The sequence below is a fragment of the Aedes albopictus genome, chromosome 2, assembly GCF_035046485.1.
Source record: "Aedes albopictus strain Foshan chromosome 2, AalbF5, whole genome shotgun sequence".
Taxonomy (NCBI): Eukaryota; Metazoa; Arthropoda; class Insecta; order Diptera; family Culicidae; genus Aedes; species Aedes albopictus.
In genome coordinates this window covers 201,507,090-201,528,770 of record NC_085137.1, presented here as the reverse complement: position 1 = coordinate 201,528,770, position 21,681 = coordinate 201,507,090, and the positions used below count along the sequence as shown (strand labels likewise).

The 21,681-nt window shown below is 41.2% G+C and overlaps 1 protein-coding gene across 5 annotated transcripts in view; it reads right to left on the bottom strand.

The window, feature by feature from the left end:
* LOC109400338 (sodium/potassium/calcium exchanger Nckx30C) overlaps nucleotides 1-21,681 on the bottom strand; it is a 297,046-nt gene that overhangs the window by 24,771 nt on the left and 250,594 nt on the right. The gene's annotated exons all lie outside the window — the stretch shown is intronic.

The window sequence follows — 21,681 nt, the reverse complement described above, 5'->3', positions numbered from 1 at the left end:
CTACATTATGCAAAATATTTCTAAATATCGACTAAACACGTAATTTCGTATAATCTCCAATGAATTTCAATTGTCTCGAACTTTGTTTTTAAGCGAAAATAAAGCATTTGCTGGCTAAAGACATTAAAGGCTAGAATCCAAATATTGGCCTACATCTTTGAGTTAGTTCAATCTATTACTTTCGGAGCATAGTGCTCCGAAAACCATTGCATTGTAACGAAAAATCAGCAACAGAATAATACGAACCGAGACCAACGGCAACGACCCTAGCGAACAAAAAGGACTTGCCATTGGAAACTCGGTACGTCGAACTGCCGATCTCTCAACTTCATTGGGAGCACCCTCACCCGCATACTCGCCGATCTACTGAAGGACCGCGGGTTCGGCAGGAGGTGTGTTGGACCGGATCCATGGTGTGAACGTTTAGAGGTAATCATACCATCTACCAGAGCTGCGGCAACACACGCGAGCTGGGAACAGCTTTCGTCGTGATGGGTGATATGCAGAGGCGGTTGGTGGCCGATTGACGAAAGAATGTGCAGGTTGAGGATCAAGGGCCGATTCTTCAACTTCAGCATAATAAACGTGCACAGCCCACACTCTGGAAGTACTGATGATAACAAGGACGCATTTTACGCGCAGCTCGAACGCGACTACGATCGCTGCCTAAAAGCCACGACGTCAAGATCATCATAGGAGATTTGAACGCCAGGTAGTCCAGGAGGAGGAATTAAGACCGATGATTGGTAAGTTCAGCGCCCACCAGCAGACGAATGAAAACGGCATACGACTCATTGATTTCGCCGCCTCCAAAAATATGGCCATACGTAGCACCTTTCTCCAACACAGTCTCCCTTATCGTTACACCTGGAGATCACCACAGCAAACGGAATCTCAAATCGACCACGTTCTGATTGACAGACGGCACTTCTCCGACATTATCGACGTCAGGACCTATCGTGGCGCCAACATCGATTCCGACCGCTATCTGGTGATGGTCAAACTGCGCCCAAAACTCTCCGTCATCAACAATGTACGGTACCGGCGACCGCCACGGTCAACCTAGAGCGACTGAAGCGACCGGATGTCGCCTCAGCATACGCGCAGAATCTCGAGGCCGCGTTGCCAGACGAGGGTGAGCTCGCCGAGGCCCCTCTAGAGGATTGCTGGAGTACAGTGGAAGCAGTCATCAACAACGCAGCCGAGAGCACCATCGGGTACGTGGAATGGAATCGACGGAACGAATGGTTCGACGAAGAGTACAGAACGGTTTTGGAGGAGAAGAACGCAGCGAGGGCGGTAATGCTGCAGCAAGGGACTGGACAGAACGTGGAACGTTATAAACAGATGCGGAAACAGCAGACCCGCCTCTTTCGGGAGAAAAAGTGCCGCCTGCAGGGCCGGATTTAAGGGGGGGGCAGGGGGGCCATGGCCCCGGGCCCCCACATTTCAGGAGCCCCCACAAAATGTTACTTCAAATGGGAATCGAAAAAAGTAGTGCTAGAAACATCTTGATTTAATTTTTATCACAAGTACTTCTACTCTCAAGATGTGTGTGAAATATTGTGCTTCAAATTAGAAAGAAGCAGATATTTGCCTTTTAATAAAATTTCAAACTTTTCCAGAAAGTTTTTAAGATTTTTAAGGTTTGAATTGTTCACTCTTGTGAATTGCACAAGTTATTTAAACGAAAATACATGAGAAAATCTTCACCTGAATTCTGGATGAAATCTCAAACGCTTTGGAATAGAGAGTCAAAAAGTTTCTACTGAAAATTCGTGTTTATTTCTGTCGAAAATTATTGGTGTTATTTTTTAAATTTCCTACATAGTTCTTCAATGATTTGCAAGTGTATCTATCAGTATAAAGAAAATTTTTTAGAATTGTAGAGTTTGATTTCACTAACAAAACTTATAAATTATTCAAATCGAACCCCAGAATTGTTGAAATATTTCTTTGAAGTAACAAGCAAGAATTTTAGGTCGGATTTAGGTGGAGATCTGATCAGATTTTCTTCAATATGATTAAATCCATGACAAATTTTTCTTCCTTGATTGTGTTATTAAATGCGAACTTTTAACAAATCCACAGGTTCCTTAAATGAAAATTGCAGTAGATATTTGTGGAGAAATTATTGAAAAATCCTGAAATATTCAAAGTTTGCCAAACAATTTTTGTTTAACCCTTATGTGGCCGAAAGGGTACCCGGGTACCCAGAGCCCACTTAAAAAGCACGGTGTAGAAAAAAGCAAAAAGTTTGTCGGACACATAGGGGTTAAATTGGCTAAAAATTCGTCCGCTAAAGATTAATATGAAATTTTATTTCTAATTCTATTCAAAGTAATATGTACAGAAATTCCATCAAGAACTCATTATGGATTTCCGATGAAATTTCTTCAGCAGCTTTTAGAATAATTTCCGCTAAAAATACCTAATATGCTTAAGTTCCACAAAAAATAAACCTGGTAATCGGTCAGCAACTCTATAGATTTCATCAATGATTCCGCAAGAAATTCTATTTGGAGATTTCGCAATAACGGCCGCATATAGCAGAGGCGGTAAACGCACGGGTATTCAGCATGACCATGCTGAGGGTGACGGGTTCGATTCCCGGTCGGTCCAGGATCTTTTCGTAAAGGAAATTTCCTTGACTTCCTTGGGCATAGAGTATCTTCGTGCCTGCCACACGATATACGCATGCAAAATGGTCATTGGCAGAGGAAGCTCTCGGTTAATAACTGTGGAAGTGCTCATAGAACACTAAGCTGAGATGCAAGCTTTGTCCCAGTGAGGACGTTACGCCAAGGAAGAGGAGCAACAACGGCCCCAAAAATAGCGCTATAAATTTTTTCTGAAATTTATCGAAAATGTCTCCTATGAAATCTATTTTTAAATTTCTTAAAGCATTTTCTCATGAATTTCGACTTGATCAATAGAATCCAATACTATAAACACTCTTGGATAAAGCGTTATTCACTTGCTTAAATTTCTTTTACAATCGTCTTCAGACTAGATTTTCATATGTGGATCTCTGTTATGCTTAGTTTATAGTGGATGCCTTTTTTTTCTAGTTACGCCTATTAATCTAGATTTCAATAACAACCCTAATTTTTAGTTTTTTTTATCATTAATAAGAGAGAAGAGATGAATTTTCCGGATTTTCTGGATTTTTCTATGTACAATGAAAAAAAAAATATCCTCTATAAAGAGGGCCCCCCACAACACTGTGGCCCCGGGCCCCCACATTTGTAAATCCGGCCCTGGCCGCCTGGAAGAAGCGGAGTGTGAAGAAATGGAACTGCTGTGCCATTTCCAAGAAACACGGAAGTTCTATCAGAAGCTCAACGCATCCCGCAACGGCTTCGTGCCGCGAGCCGAAATATGCGGGGATAATGACGAAGGCCTCTTGACGGACGGACGTGAAGTGATCGAAAGGTGGAAGCAGCACTTCGATCGGCACCTGAACGGCGTGGAGAACGTAGGCACGGGAGCCCACGGAAACGGAGGAAACGACGACGCCAGTGCAGCAGAGGACGGAAATGAACCAACTCCCACGCTAAGGGAAGTTAAGGATGCCATTCACCAGCTCAAAACCAACAAAGCAGCTGGTAAGGGTCGAATCGCAGCTGAACTCATCAAGATGGGCCCAGAACAGTTGGCCACCTGTCTGCATCGGCTGATAGTCAGGATCTGGGAAACCGAACAGCTACCGGAGGAGTGGAAGGAAGGGGTAATCTGCCCCATTCACAAGAAAGGCGACCATTTGGAATGTGAGAACTTCAGGGCAATCACTATTTTGAATGCTGCCTACACAGTGCTATCCCAGATCATCTTCCGTCGTCTGTCACATAAAACAAATGAGTTCGTGGGCAGTTATCAAGCCGGCTTCATCGACGGCCGGTCGACAATGGACCAGAGCTTTACCGTACGGCAAATCCTCCAGAAATGCCGTGAATACCAGGTCCCAACGCATCACCTGTTCATCGACTTTAAAGCGGCATAGGGAATCGCGCCACTTGGGCAATGGCTTCTATATTCGTCTGTTTTCCACTATAACTCAGTCAAATTTGAACCAATTGACACAATTTTTGGAATGTGGTGAGATAGGTATAGTATCTACCCGTGTACAATATTTCAAGTCAATTGGTTCAAAATTGACTGAGTTATAGTGGAAAACAGACGAATATAGAAGCCATTGCCCAAGTGGCGCGATACCCTACGGCAGTATCGACCGCGCAGAGCTATGGAGAATCATGGACGAAAACGGCTTACCTGGGAAGCTGACTAGACTGATTAAAGCAACGATGGACGGTGTGAAAAACTGCGTAAGGGTTTCGGGTGAACTATCCAGTTCAATCGAATCTCGCTGGGGACTGCGACAAGGTGATGGACTCTCATGCCTACTCTCCAACATCGCTCTGGAAGGTGTGATGCGACGAGCCGGGCTCAGCAGCCGTGGAACGTTTTTTACAAAATCCGGTCAATTTGTGTGCTTTGCGGACGACATGAACATTATTGCCAGAACATTTGGAACGGTGGCAGAGCTGTACACCCGCCTGAAACGCGAAGCAGCAAAGGTCGGACTGTTGGTGAGTGCTTCAAAAACAAAGTACATGCTGGTAGGCGGAACCGAACACGACCGGATCCGTCTGGGTAGTAATGTTACGATTGACGGGGATACTTTCGAGGTGGTGGAGGAATTCGTCTACCTCGGATCCTTACTGACGGCTGACAACAACGTGAGCCGTCTAATTCGGAGGCGCATCATCAGCGGAAGTCGGACCTACTACGGGCTCCAGAAAAAACTGCGGTCGAAAAAGATTCACCCACGCACCAAATGCACCATGTACAAAACGCTAATAAGACCGGTAGTCCTCTACGGGCACGAGACATGGACCATGCTCGAGAAAGACCTGCAAGCACTCGGAGTTTTCGAGCGACGCGTGCTAAGAACGATCTTCGGCGGTGTGCAGGAGAACGGTGTGTGGCGGAGAAGGATGAACCACGAGCTCGCTGCACTTTACGGCGAACCCAGCATCCAGAAGGTGGCCAAAGCCGGAAGGATACGGTGGGCATGGCATGTTGCAAGAACGCCGGACAACAACCCTGCAAAGCTGGTGTTTGCAATTGATTCGATTGGCACAAGAAGGCGTGGAGCGCAAAGAGCACTATGGGCGGACCAGGTGGAGCGTGACCTGGCGAGCATTATTGGGCGCGACCGAGGATGGAGAGCGGCAGCCACAAACCGAGTATTGTGGCGTACGCTATGTCCAAAGAGAAGTATTGTGAAAATCGAATGTACCTCAAATGTTATTCCATGAGATCGTAGGTTTAGACCTCTAGTTTTAGAATCTGTGCGGTTCAAAATATTTCATCTTGGGTTTTTCGATTTGTTCGATTTTTTTCCCTAGTTTCCCATACAAATGGCGAAAAAAGTCATTTTATGCTTACTTTCATCCCATATAAAAATGTATGGGGAAAAACCAATATGGATTATTTCAAATCGTACATATTCTGAATCTAGAGGTCCAAAAATATGGTTCTAGCGAATTAACTTTGAGGTACATTCACTTTTCATAATACATACTTCCCTTTGGACATAGCGTGTGGCGTACTATTGTTGATTATGTCTTGTCTTAATGATTATGAACAAATAAATGTATGTTTCTTTTCTTTTTCTTGGCGTAACGTCCTCACTGGGACAAAGCCTGCTTCTCAGTTTAGTGTTCTGTGAGCACTTCCACAGTTATTAACTGAGAGCTTCCTCTGCCAATGACCATTTTGCATGTGTATATCGTGTGGCAGGCACGAAGATACTCTATGCCCAAGGAAGTCAAGGAAATTTCCTTTACGAAAAGATCCTGGACCGACCGGGAATCGAACCCGTCACCTTCAGCATGGTCATGCTGAATACCCGTGCGTTTACCGCCTCGGCTATATGGGCCCTATAAATAATATAAATAAATGTATGTATGTATGCGATTCAGACCTCTTGCTAGGTCCTTCAACTTTGATTTATGAACTGATATTTAGGTTTTTTTTTTGCAAGAGATCTTCTGGGTCTATAATAAAAATCGACTTTCTATTAAACAGTCAGCTGTGAAATGACTGCACGACGTCGTTCAGCATCAGTAGTTATTTGACGTCTGCCTTTTTTACTGTACTAAGCATAGACACAGACGAAGATCGAACGTATCAAAGCATGGACCAAGACCCGCAGTTTTTCTTTTACGAAAAGTTTTTGTGTATAAAATACCGATAATGATGTTGGCTAGGCTTGAACCCAGATTGATTGGAGCGAAAGGCAACCACTATTACTCCTAAACCACTAAAGCCATTAATTATTCTTCTGCTAGATAAAAGTAATGTCTTTAGAATAAAGTGATAAACGTTAAATTAATTAGGAATTATATCTCACAAGAGTGATCTACATAAATGAAGTTGAACTAGCATTAGTCCTCCAGGGCAGCGTTTCAACTGTAGCAAATATGAACCTAACCTTTGAACACCAAATTACATTTCCAACCCAACCCACTTCATATCTCCAAAAATTGTAACAAGCAAACCGAGGCGGGCGCGGCACCGGCAAGCACTCCGCTATCGTGCATTTTCCGCACTAATACTCATTTTAAAGCTCTCATAAAATTTTACGCTGAGCTATAAAAATTGACATTTCCGCAAGCTGAGCTGTGGGTATAGGTAGGCGGTCCTGTCGAGAGGTGGTGCTTGATGAACAGCGAGAAAAAGTCACTAAAGATGGAAAAGTATAGAAATTGAAGTGTAGCTAGCGGCTTGCAAGAGCTATGCCCTTGAATGTGGGATTTTCGTATTTGTGTTTGCGACCATCCGTTTTTCCTTCGGATTTCTCATTTCAATGGTCTGCTCCATTTCCACCACCCATTATTGTGGGAAAGATGGTTGTTGCCGGTTTTGTGGGTTTGTTGAAAAATGATTGTAATACCGATGGACGTATGCTGCGACTAATGGTTGTACTTGCTTTGGAATACACGTGCTGATATGTTACTAGTAAATTTTCAATGTTTGGCAATATTGTTTATATGAGTCGTTTTTCCTCTCGTTTGTATATCATTTTCCCAAGCTTCCCCTTTTCAGTTGTGGGTAATCGCATGTAAAATGTTAACATCGGCAAAGGAAACTGTTACTTCTAACAGGAAGTTCTACCTTTCAGCATGAGTTACATAGAATATGAACAAATACTTGCAGTCCAAGTTATAAGTGAAAGTAACCAGAACCCATCGAAGTTGGTGGCCTGCAACGTAAATCACATGCTTATTGTAACTTCCGAAGCGCGCACACTAGCAAACAGGGCAATTTCAAAAGTTCGAAATGGAAATGTACCAACTGGGTTAATGGGTTTATGCCATGGTTTGTTGGCACACGAGTGCCATTTCTTGAACGATTTACGTCCTTCATCACGTCGGTCGACAATGTCATTATGGTGGCTTCTGGATTGGCTCCATTCGTTTGAAGGATTATCGTTGGACTAGTAGTGGCAGCATTCGGGCCCTTTCCATCAATCACACATGCCTCAGAGAGAAGCGCACCATTGCGTTTGAATAGAAGTGGATCTGGGTTTAATAGAAAAAAAAATGACAACTGTTTTGTGCAGGAGTTGGGTATTGTTGTATAATTTGTAAAAGCGAATATGGCTACGTTAAATATTCTAGAAAACATTTACATGGGAATATCAATCAAGTTCCGTTTGGATCTTGGTAGTGACTGTCGAAGGTTTGCACTTGAACCTACCTTTCAGCTTTGTATTTTGAGGAAACGGCAATTCAGAACTTCTGAAAAGATGAGCCTCCTTGATGGATGGCCCTGCGAGCCAGATTCAATTGACCACAACCGAGATGCGAGAATGAGCGCTCAATCAGATATTCGGTATGTGGAAGGACCACTTTCGTATTCGCCGATGTTCTGAAGGATCACGGGCTCGGCATCGTTACAAACGGAGGTGAAAGTAGCAAATCCGCCTTTTTCGGGAGAACAAAACATTGCCAGGAAGAAACGGACTAAGTCGAAATGGAACTGCTGTGTCGTTCTCCAGAAACACGCAACTTCTACCCGAAGCTCAACGGATCCCGCCATGGCTTCGTGGCGTAAAACAATATGTGCCACGATAAGGACGGGACACTCTTGATGGACCAACGTAAAGGTCATCGAAAAGTGGAAGCAGCGTTTCGACGAACACCTGAAAGGTGCAGAGAACGCATGTAGGGAAACCCGACCCAAAATGTATTGATGAGGTAAAATGACCCAGCCCTTAAAATTTTCCTGCATGTGGTTTGATCAATACTATAGGGGAACGGTGCCAAGATATGATTGCATAAAACATCCTTCTGGAAGTTAGGCAGGCTGGAAAAATGGCAACTTCCGGTTTCTATCGCATGCAATTAAGGTTTCCTTATGATTTTATTATCAGCCAAGTAAGTGTTTACAAGGAGTTTGAGAAACACATGGAGACGCATGGATGTTGATGCCTACGCAATCCATGTTAGGGCTATCTAAACATGACGACCATCGTTTAGGGAGGAGGGGGTCGTTTTTCCGTATGTTTCAGACATACCAAAAAATCTGGTAAATGCCAATAAAGGACAATATACAACAAAGTACCATGACCTGGTGGAGGAGCAGAAACAGATGTGGGACCGGGAGGACGTCTGTATACACCAGAGATGTCAGATTATTGTATCAAAAAATCTGTATCAATACAGATTTTTCTGCATCACCGTATATATTTGAGGGTAAAATAGACACCGAGAGTCCTAGACTTCAATAGAAACTAACAAAAATGTGCTTTTTTTTTACTATTTTTGTAGTTTTTACTGGTATTTATTTTTCTTAAACATGTGTGTAAATGTACAAATTTTCATAAATTCTTTGAAGTTTAAGCAGCAATTTTCATTAAATTGACTGAAAATGCTTTCTGGAGAAATTTGTATCACATTTTAAAAATCTGTATTTTTCTGTACTCTGTATCTTGTCTGTATAGAAGTTCAAAAATCTGTATAATACAGAAAAATCTGTACATCTGGCATCACTGGTATACACTAAGGTCTTTTTTACACGGGGGTTAAGGCCTTAAGATCTACAAGCTTACTCTATAGATTATTCTTACATGACGAAACGATGCAACATCCTACAGATCCATGGAGCATGGTTCTGTAGAGAACTACTTTCCAAAGATGATCTAGGTCCTTCGAGATCTCCCACGAGTAAAGGCCTTAAGATCTATATACGTAATCAATGGTTTGTTGGTATATTACTGATATGTTGTAACATCCTACAGGTCCATGAACTATTTTTCTGTAAGGAACTAATTTCCAAAGATGTTCTAGGTTCTTCAAGAACTTCCATGTCTAAACACTTGAAGATCTACAAGCGTTATCAAGTGTTTGTTGCCACATTACTGATACAATGTAGCGTCCTACAGGTCCAGGGAGCATAGTTCTATAGAGAAATAACTTCCAACGATGATCTAGGACCTCCAAGAACATCTACGAGGAAAGGCCGTAAGATCTACAAGCGATGTTTCAGGCCTGTACTCGCGGAAGTTCTTGGGGGTCCTAGAATATCTTTTAAAAGTACTTCTCTACAGAACTATGCTCTAAGGAACTGTAGGATGTTGCACCGTATCAGTAATGTAACTACAATCTATCGATTACGCTTGTAGATCTTAAGGCGCTTACTCGCGAAAGTCCTTGGATAACCAACATCTTTTAATTTGTTCTTAACAGAACCATACTTCAGGATTCACCTTCAGGAAAACCCCCATTTAATCCCTCCTAGCCCACCCCTGTATTAACCCCCCCCCCCCCTCCTCCAAACAGACCCCCCCCCACACTTCCATAGATCCCTTTTCTACAGACCACTTACATAATGATCCGCCCCCACCTCATACCACTCTTCAACCCCCTTGCAACCCTTTCCCATAAATCCTCTTTCATCTTTTTAGTAAGAGTTGCTGGACACCTAACGCGAGAAAGTTGAAAAACCCGTGTTAATTCGCGAATCCGTGTGAAAAAAAAACCTATTAATTCGAGAAACCGTGTAAGAAAGCAGTGTAAAAAAACGTGTAAAAAAACCTTAGTGTAGTTTCGATTGTTTGTTCTTCGACGGGATAGTGAAAGTGTTCAATAATTTCTTGTATTAAAAATTAGCAATGATGTTTATGTTGATTTAAATTCAGACAAGACCCTCCAAAAAATCGACAAAATATTTGACAGGAATCTTCGAAAGAACTATTCGTTATTCAATCTTTACACTAAGCAACAGAATTAATCATGTCCTTGCTACAATAGATAACACCGCGATGATTTGAGAAGATGATAACTTGACAAAACAGAGATAAACAAAAACCAATCAAATTTACATATCTAGATTTGCCTTCATTGACATTGTTCCTCCCGTCTACTTCCATGGAAGCCGAGCATCCATTTGAGCTAGCTTTTTCTTGTGGCCAGCGAACGATGTTACCATTAGCAAATTTGGTGAAAACATGTAGATAAGGCACCGAGTCGTCTGTGGGGTCGACGACAACAGCCAGTGCAGTGGCCGCCGCAATTTGTTCGCTACTGGTTGGTAGTGATCAAGAACATCTTTGACTGTTTCTTGGCACGAAAGTTGTTTGTCTTTATTACCGAGCCCGTTTGCTCAACGTTACTCATCTCTAGTAATTGTGCTGTCGGGTACGCGCATCGCTATTGATCATCCTAAGAAAACCTATTTTCCAACGAACATTTTTTTTTAATTTCGTAGGAAAATGTAGGAATTGATATTTACAATATAGACAGAAATTAGCAATACCCAGAAAGTTTAACCAGTGTATGTAAATTACTTAGATCGATTTACATCGCAAAAAGCCGTGTATTTGGCCAAATACGGCGTATACAGTGTATCAAACAATTGTCCGTACAGCAATTTTTTGGTCAAAATAATTTTTCATTAAATTGCTCATAACTTTTTTTTACATCAATCAAATACGCTGAAATTTTGACCAATCATGCACTATATATCGAAGCTCCATTGGTAAAATTTTGAGCGCGATCGAATAAGTTTTCTGAAAGTTATACCTAGAACTTTTAGTAACACTTATAAAATTTTTGAACACATTATATCTCCATATGTACTCGATGAAACTTTTTAATTTTTTCTGTTATACAGCTTATACATAAGGCTTTCATATGCAGCTACGTTTGAGGTTTTATATTCACTGCAAAAAATATGAAAAATCTGTATATGTTCAGAGTGTCATTTGGAAATTTATCATACTTTGATCAATAAAAGTGCCACGTGTTTTCAACGTTTTTAAATTCTCTTAATGTAATATTTTTATACAGGACCTACTAAACTACATACATATGAAGAGTAGGTTCTATGTATTTTTCGTTCAGTTAATGCACTTTTTTTTGGTGGAAAACGTTTGGCAGATTATATGTGCAAAATATGGTAAATTTTTAATCATCGTCAACTGCATAAGCACAATTTTCATATTTTTTTGTAGTGAATATAAAATCTCAAAAATAGCTGCATATGAAAGCCTTAGGTACCAGCTGTAACACAAAAAAAATGAAAAAGTTTCATCGAGTACATACTGAGATATAATGTTTTAAAAATGTGTTCAAAAATCTTATAAGCATCAGAAAACTTATTCGATCTCACTCAAAATTATACCAATGGAGTATTAACATATGATTCATGATTAGTCAAAATTTCAGCGTTTTTGATTAACGTATAAAAAAGTTATGAACATTTGAATGAAAAAATATTTTGGCAAAAAAATCGCTGTACGGACAATTGTTTGATACACTGTACATGGCGAGAACTGGTAATTTTACCCTTTTGAATTTGTACTAGGCTTCTTCTACTTTTTCATCTCATATCGTCTCAACTGGGACGGAGTCTACTACTTAGTTTGCTATGATCATTTCCACTGTTATTAACTGAAAGCTTTATCTGCATATGATTATTTTTCATTTGTATATATTGTGGCGGCAGAAGACACTCTTTCCCAAGGAAGTGAAAGAAAATTTCCATTACGTAAAGTTCCTTGCCCGACCGGGAATCGAACCCGCCAACCTCAGCATGAATACTCTCGCGTTTAGCGGTATATGGGCTATATTGGCTCTGTAATGCCAAGGTACCTGAAACAACACATATTATGTCTACTCAAACCGAATAATTGAATTCAGTAGAATTGGTCAATTACTGTTAAAGTTAAACATAACATGTTTCAATGAGTTTCATGACACCATAAAAAAAATTATCCATGTCTGTTCACGTCTTGTAATTTTTTTCAGCACTGATATGTGACTAACAAAAAAGTAATGTCTCCAAAAATCAACCATATCAGCTGCAACAATTTCTCGCATTTAGCTGAATTTAATACCAGTTCAAGAAGGACTAAACGTGATATTGTTGCTGTTTATTCCATAACAGCACTTGAATCGTGCAGCCTCTGCCGGGATGTGTGGCTTTTCCTTTATTAAATGCCATAAACTAGAATTCCTCTCCGCATCTATTCTTATCCGGTGCCTGGCCGTGTCGGAGGAATGTAAGAGGGCAACCATAACAGCCCACCAACGGCCGTTGCACATCGCCGCACTGAAAATGGGCAGGTGGAGTGAAGCAGAAGCATCACGTTCGGAAGCATTCCTCTGTGAGCTGTGTCAAACTTTGAGTCTCATGAATATTGATGAAGAAACCGACTGACATTGTCCTGGCCGTTCGTCGTCCGTTGGTTGCCGTCGCTCGATGGCGACGCGACGCTTCGTAGAAATACAAGATAGAGGTACATCGTGCCCCAGTTTCCATCAGACGGTGCTTCTACATCTAGCGCTTTGGATGCGATGGCTAGCATACAGTAAAGCTGAACCGAAAAGTAATTCTTGACAGCCGACCTAGGAGCAACGGAAGTGCGAGGAGTTTACAGGATTGGGGAACTTTAAGTGAATTTTGGTTGGCGTTTCATCTGCACATGTGGTCTATGATTCTCCGGAACTTAAGAGATAATGTTTCTATGGGTCTCCAATCCTAGTAGTTAAGGCTATGGATCGCCAATCCGGAGACGGCGGGTTCGATTCCCGTTCCGGTCGGGAAAATTTTCTCGACTCCCTGGGCATAGTGTATCATTGTGCTTGCCTCACAATATACAAATTCATGCAATGGCAGGCAAAGAAAGCCCTTCAATTAATAACTGTGGAAATGCTCAAAGAACACTAAGTTGAAGCGAGGCAGGCCAAGTCCCAGTGGGGACGTAAAGCCATAAAGAAGAAGAAGAAGAAGAAGAAGTTTCTATGGAACGTGTGGGCCCAGTGGACAAGCCTTGCAAGCCAGACATTCATATGCACATTTCCTTTAAAAAAATACTATCGAATACATATATTACAGCGACACGATTAATGAAATCTATGCTAACTAGTAACTTCTCCTTGGCCAACTGATCTGCTCCTTCTTCTTGGTGTTTGAGATATTAAGCCCGAAGCTAGTTCATCCCAGTATATCATGTGGTAGGCACAAAGATTTTCTATCCCCAATGAAGTCAATGAAATTTCCTTTACGAAAAGTTCCTTGATTTCTCTGCACACAATCACAATCATGATTGTTGCCAAGAAAGTTTTAGTTTTCCAGCATATGCATGAAGCAGCACATTCACCTACAAATTATATAAAACAACTTACCTTTGCGACATTGAAAACGTGTAGAGTAAAAAAACAACCAAGCTTCTCCATAAGCTTGTCACTAAGTTAAGAAGATTCATGTTTTTTTATTAACATACATTCTCCTCAATAGAATTAGCATAAACCATTAAAATATTAAATATTTTATATTTTTTTCGAAACTCCTTGAGTCAAACGAAGCTCAATAAAAAAATCTTTTCGGGCCGTTTTACTTCGAGACCATGTTTTGAGTCAATCTCCTCTATCTATTTCGTCCTAATTTCAAGCAATAAGACAACCATACCACCGGCCATGATCGACAGACCATCATTCAACCAGTCAGTTGGTATGTTTCAAAATTGCCATCCTATGGTAGCTCTTATTCCGTTCCAGTTATAGTATCTATGTATCTCTCCCACAGATGCCACTACCTACCTAGTCAGTAACGGTTCCAAAACAAAGATAAGCGAAACATCGTCCAAACCATATTGCAGTCGACAACTGTGCCGGTGAAAATTGTTATTGCGGCTTTAGCTTTTGGTCAAGGCACAGCCACCATCGCGCCGGCCGCCCGCCTCTTCGGAATCCTTTTCGGGTGCAAACCACACAGTAGTGGAACTCCCTGCGGCAACAATAATTGGGTTTCGTGACATCATGCCTTCGCTGTGGTTCAATGAAAATGACATTTATGCAATCGAACTGATACGTGCGGTGCGGTTCGCCGTAAGACAGTCAGTGCTTTGAACTGCATTTCAACAGCAGGGGAAATTATAGGGGGGCTAGCTGAAATTTGTTACTCCTGCCAAATGGGCAGGCTAGATTTCCTTTACAAGATTGTGAGAGCGTGGTTGCCCGTTTGATTGAGTGCATTAGCGGTCTAATCCTGTCTGATGAGATGGAGAGCAGAGTTGATGCCCAAATTAGTCTGGAGGAATCACGATCATCGGGTACTTTGAGAAGCTTTGCGGTTTAAATTTGGCATTGCCATTTTTTCCCCCGAACAGTTTGTTTAGGGTGATATTTGTAATTTTTCGACTAACTTGTACAAAGTATACAACCAAGGATGGGAACACTCACTTGCTGAGAGTTACATTCACTTGATGTTTCCTCAGCTCAGAAGCGTGCAATCAAGAAATGATGTATGGACGACTTTTGCCTTGTGGTTTTTTCTAAAAGTTTGTCGAATAGAGTAGGAGTCGCACACGCATACCGAAGTCGTGAAGGAGCTGCGATGGCAACTCTCCACGAGGTGAATGTAAATTACACTCACCTCGTGGAGAGTCGCTTTCACAGCTCTGTCACGACTTTGATATGCGTGTGCGACACCTACTCTATTCGGCAAACTTTTAGACAAAACCACAAGGCAAAAGTCGTCCATACACCATTTCTTGATTGCACGCTTCTGAGCTGAGGAAACATCAAGTGAATGTAACTCTCAGCAAGTGAGTGTTCCCATCCCTGTATACAACATACCGAATTGTGGGAACGTTAGGTCTTTGGTGAACTGAACAACCACAAATGGACAACTTTGATTCAATCAACCAAAAGTGAAAACGAGGCGTTTGTTGATTTAAGATTTACAGGATTTTCCTGCAGTAAACCAAGAACCCATACATCGGTGCAATTCATCTAATTTAGGCATATTCATGGTGAGTCGATAAGGAGAGCGCCCAACATAGCTCTGGTCCTCACAAAGTCCTACCTTATGCTTCCACTGGTCAAGAGATGACAAAGACCGTCAGCTAAGAGTGGTGAGTTTAGCTGGTAGTGCAGCTTGGCACTGTTGCCCTTCTGCGTTCAGCTAAGTTGAGAAGATACGTCTCGAGCGTCTGTTCACCAAGGAGGTGCAGCTCAAACGGCGTCTGTTCTGGCATCCAGCGGCTGAGTATGAAACACTCCTCCACCGGAAGCTAAGGTGGCAGCCCCACTACCGTTATAGAAACCGAAAGTTCGTTGGCCTAGAGTGACTGGCAGGAAGAGTGGCGTCATGTTCCAATTTGACAGGGTAAAGGGTGATACGGTCAAAATTTGGTCACACATTTTTTTTCATAACTTTAGACTGCGTACACCAAAACAGCTGATTTTTGGACCAGTAATGCTACATTATATGTAGCTTATACCATAAAAGTTTCATCAAAATCGATTGAGTATTGGTTGATATATAGACAAAACCATCGATCTACCTTTTTAAAATTTTGTACAAAGGCGCTCCATAGTAAATTTTCGGAAATTTAAGGTCAATAAACCACAATTTTGATTATAGAGCTACCAATACTGCTCCGATTTTTATCAAAATTTTACAGTATAGTACTATTATGAAAATACGTTCTTAGTAAAATTTTGAGCCATTTTGTATGAATACTTTCAAAGTTGTAGCAGTTTGAATATGAAAAAAAAACTGACCGGGTGCCACTTAAGCAAATATAACTTTGTAACGGCTGGATCAAATTGAATGAAATTTTTACACAACATTTTGATATGCAAACTTCACATACAGAAAAATTTTCATTGAAATCGGTTAAGTATCTCTGGCTCTATAAATAAAACAGTAAAAATGTGTGAATCCTCTTTGCACAAAATTTTAAAATTGCGGATCTCAGGGTTCAACAATATCTCCGCAAATACTAGACCGATTTTGATGAAAATTTTATGGTACAAGCTACATATAATGTACCATTACTGATCCAAAAATCAGCTGCTTTGGTGTACGCAATCTAAAGTTATGAAAAAAATTGTGTGACCAAAATTTGACTTGACTTGACAAAATTTGACAAAATTTGACCACCTAAACAAATATAACTTTGTAACGGCTGGATCAAATTGAATGAAATTTTTACACAACATTTTGATATGTATACTTTTTACACAGAAAAATTTTCATTGAAATTGGTTCAGTATATCTGGCTCTATAAAAAAAAAGAGTAAAAATGTGTTCTTATTTTTTAATCCTCTTTGTACAAAATTTTAAAATTGCAGTTTTCAGGATTCACAATATCTCCGCAAATACTAAACCGATTTTGATGAAAATTTTATGGTATAAGCTACATGTACCAATATTGGTCCAAAAATCAGCTGTTTTGGTGTACGCAGTCTCAAGTTATAAAACAAATTGTGTGAACAAATTTTGACCGTATCACCCTTTATTTGCATGGATTTGTCAGATGAACGCTGTTTCAATTTTGACATTGACGCCCTCTCCCTTCCAGTCACTCTACGTTGGCCGAACTTTGGAGAACACAGATTAGCGTTGGGTCAAATTTTGAAACACTCCGGCCTACGAGGTGAACACGCTCCTCGCCACCGTGGAGTTGGTTTCCTGCTGGTTTCCAATGTAACGCGCCAATCAATGCTGCCGAATTGCAAGACGAAGAGAACTTTTACAGCCAACAGAATTCTGTCGTGCACAAGATTCCGAAAGGTGATATCAAGTTCCTTATGGGCGACTTCAACGCAAAGGTTGATTCCGGCAACTCGGACAATGAGCACGTCATGGGACGCCATGGTCTCGGAGAAATGAGCGAAATCGGAGAACTTTTTTTCAGAGTTTTGTGGCAACAATGACATGATGATTGGAGGATCGCTCTTTCCTCATCGACCAATGAAAAAAGTGACATGGGTTTCCCGTGATGGCCTCACGAAAAATCAATCGACCACATCTGCATGTGTCGAAAATGGAGACGGAGCCTTTTTGATGTGCGGAAGAAACGTAGCACCGACATTGCGTCCGATCATATCTTAATCGGCGAGATCCGGCTGCACACTGCTAGGATCCATCGACAGGAAGAGAAAATTGGACGCCGGTTCAACACACGCCGACTCTGGAAGATCTTTCGTCGAGGACCTAGAGAACCATGCTGCGGAATTTGGGTGAGCTACGTACCCGGAGAAAGCAGTGGGTCACAGATGAAACCTGGAGGAAGATAGAGGAGTGAAGGAACGCCAAAGCCGCGATAGAGCGAGCGTAAAAAAATGGAAGACAAAGCCGAAGGACGTCAGCGCTATTCGGCTCTTGAGAAGGAAGTGAAATGCTCATGTAGACGGAACAAAAGAGCGAGGGCGAACTTCCTAGCCGACGAAGGCGAGAAAGCCGCAAACACCGGTGGCATCCGTCTCCTCTACGATGTTTCACGTCGCCTAAGTGGGACTAAGATACCATGTTCGTGAAAGACACGTCTGGACATTATTGACCGACCACGCTGGTTCGAGAATTTTGAAAACCTTTTTCAAGTGTCGGATACGCCATCAATACCTCAGCGTGATCCGCCGAGGATTCGACGCATTACCTGTGTCAACACCGAAACTCCATCAGTGCAGGAGATAAAAACAGACTCCCGTAGCATGAAATCAAACAGGGCCCCAGGGGTCGATCGCATATCAGCTGAGATGCTCAACTACTGCATCAATTATTCTGCAATAGGGGGATTGGGGGCATAATGGACACCCTGGGCGAAATGGACACCCCTGTTTTTGCCGAAATCGTTGACTTTTATGTAAATCTTTTTATGCATAAGTGTAAAAGTGTTCCTTTACATGTATTGTGTTGTTCTTTGCTGTGCATGCATCACTCCTGTAGGGGTGAGTATGGCAGCATAATCGATCGCGTTTGCTATTGTCTCGAGTGAAAATCAAAACAATAGATGCGCGGGTGTTCAGTGTTCAGTAGGGGAAAGTGGGGCAATATGCCATTTTTCAAACTTTCATCGTTTTCAATGATATATAGCCTCATTTGTTAGGCTTTCAAAGTGGTAACAGCAACTAGACAATATTTGCTCGATGCTTCAGCAAAAATATTCACTAAATTATTGCATTTTCATTGATTTTTAGCGATTTCAAAAACTGGTTCGTAAAACGGAAGTGGTGCAAAAAGGCCATCTGCCATGGGGTAAGATGCCACTTCATGAAAACATTCAAAAATTACGTCCTTCAGTTTTCTGGCATTTTCGACTCACTTTCACCTTTTTGTCACGTTTTTTCGTTTACTCAATACATGGAGTGTTACCCCCCTCCCCGCAAAACGATGATCGTAATATTTGAATGACCCCTAACATGGAAAGCGTAGACATCAACAACCATGCGACTCCATGCGTGCCTCAATCTCGTTGGAAACACTTGGCTGGTAATAAAATCACCAGAAAACCTTAATTGCAAGCACGGAAAACCGGAAGTTGCCAATTTTCATTGGGAAATCAAAAGATTTTCCGTGGGTTTGGCGGCCTAGCATCTAGAAGAATGTTCAATGCAAACATATCTTGACACCGTTCACCTATATCAATGATCAAGTCCCATTCAGGAATGATTTTATGAGTTGGGCCATTTTACCCCATCTTGGCATTTTGGGCTCTGTTCCCCTATTGTGTTGTTCTTTGCTGTGCATGCATCACTCCTGTAAGGGGTGAGTATGGCAGCATAATCGATCGCGTTCGCTATTGTCTCGAGTGAAAATCAAAACAATAGATGCGCGGGTGTTTAGTGTTCAGTATTGTGTTGTTCTTTGCTGTGCATGCATCACTCCTGTAAGGGGTGAGTATGGCAGCATAATCGATCGCGTTCGCTATTGTCTCGAGTGAAAATCAAAACAATAGATGCACCGGTGTTCAGTGTTCAGTATTGTGTTGTTCTTTGCTGTGCATGCATCACTCCTGTAAGGGGTGAGTATGGCAGCATAATCGATCGCGTTCGCTATTGTCTCGAGTGAAAATCAAAACAATAGATACGCTGGTGTTTAGTGTTCAGTATTGTGTTGTTCTTTGCTGTGCATGCATCACTCCTGTAAGAGGTGAGTATGGCAGCATAATCGATCCCGTTCGCTCTTGTCTCGAGTGAAAATCAAAACAATAGATGCGCGGGTGTTTCGTGTTCAGTATAGTGTTGTTCTTTACAGAGAAGAACATTAATCAAGACAATTAGATGATCGGCATTGAACCACAAAAACCTTACAATAATTGGTGAGATATTTCCAATATTATTTATTCATTTATAAATAATTCTAATTCAGTATATTTATTTTATAACTGCATATAAGTTGAAAATTCGCTATTTTCAACATCCTTTCATCTATTGGAAGATGCTTCAGTTCTGGGCTCTTTCTAAGTTGATGAAGGGATTTATAAATGCTTGCAGGGACTTGGCCAGGTGTGTGGAGCTGAGTGAATCTATGACATTGTAGATAGTAGCGACATCAGCAATGTCAATGGAAATTCAATTTTGCAACTCCATCCAAGATTTGTGCAAGTATTCATGCTATGCTATGCTATGCTAAGTGTAAAAGTGTTCCTTTACATGGTTCATGGTTCTATTTTTCACAAGTACAATATAAATGGTACTGGGGCTGGGCTCCAAAATAACCAAAATATCATTGAAATTGAAATATGTTTTTCATATGGTGAAATTCTTATTATTTCGAGGCAGCATCAAATAAGGTATTACGAGTGCTGGAGCGTGTCCACCATAAAAACAAGTGAATTGTTACCTTATCTACATGTATTCGAAGATTTAACAATGGAAGAAGTATTTTATTTTTGATAAGAATTTACTTAAAATAGCAATTTTAATGTTGTAGTCAATTCGGGGCGAAATGAACACTGGCAATTTCGAATGGATGTACGCGAATTGCATACTGTTAGGCGTTTTAGAGAGGTTGGAGAAAATCAATCCGATTATTTTAGCCTAAAGTTTATTTAATTAACTTGGATGTAATGTAAACTCGTCCAAGATGGAGTATTATATCTGTGGTATTGATCTCCGTAGGTAAATTACTTAACTGGTCGATGTAACCAAAGAATTGGCCTAAAATATGCAGGGGTGTCCATTGTGCCCCGATGGTTGTCCATTTCGCCCCGTACCTTTGCTGCCAGCCCTGAAAAACACACGGTTTACAATTCATCATTTCTTCACGAAAAAGACATTCTATCTGATGTAAATGATTGAAAGACGTAGGAAACAAGTTAAACTTGTAAGTCAACTGATAATATGTTAAGCTTTACTCTGTTATACAGGCCTAACGTGTTCATTAGCGTGGGTCATCGGAACCGTTTTCTCAGATCAAAGCTTTTTTGGTTCCGTTTCGGGTCCTAAGTACATGTGCAAAATTTGAGCACGATCGGTTGCGCATTGCAATTGAAATTTGTATGGGATTTTGTATGGGAAAACCAACTTTTTTGCATTTTTGTCATAAGTTGAAAAACTTTGTCTGAAACTTTTTAGCCGATACTGTAAAATGACAGCCTAGGATGTTCTGAAAAACTTTGTTGAAGACCGCAAAACGATTCGATGCTTGTAAAAATAGTTATAACCAACGAACCGCATGCATGTGTTTATGTTTTAACATGTAAAGGAATAACAATAGCAACAAAATCATGCTGTTTCGCCAAGCAATGCCAACGCTATAACTTTTTTCATAAGCATCATCTCACTTCGCGGTCTTCGACAAAGTTTTTCAGGACACCCTAGCCTATGTTTTATCTTCATCGGTTACATAGTTTTAGAAAAGTTCGAGCTTGCCATGAGAGAAATGCAAAAAAGTGTGTTTTCCCATGTAAAATCCCGTACAAACTTCAAACGCGATGCGCAAAACGTAGACATAACCGATCGTGCCCAAATTTTGCACACTTATTTGGGTCCTGAAATGGGATCAAAAAAACTTTGATCTGATGGGATACCATTGAATTTTTCATTTTTTCCATATAAACGATGACCCACTCTAGTGTCCATTATGCCCCTAATCCCCCTATATGGGAAACCGTGACATTTCCGGCCGACTGGATACAAGGCGTTTGAGCAGCAGGCACGGTTATCCGTGAGCTTGACGATCCCCTGATTCTGCAAGTCAGCCGCGTATTTGCCGGTTAAGAATAGGACCACTAACTCCACGCAAGACAACATAGTAAAGTTACCCAAAAAGGGTGATCGTATACGACAATTGGTGGGGCATCATATTACTGTTTATCGTTGTCAAAGTTCTCTTCAAAGTGATCCTTAACCGGATATAGGAGAAGATTGACGA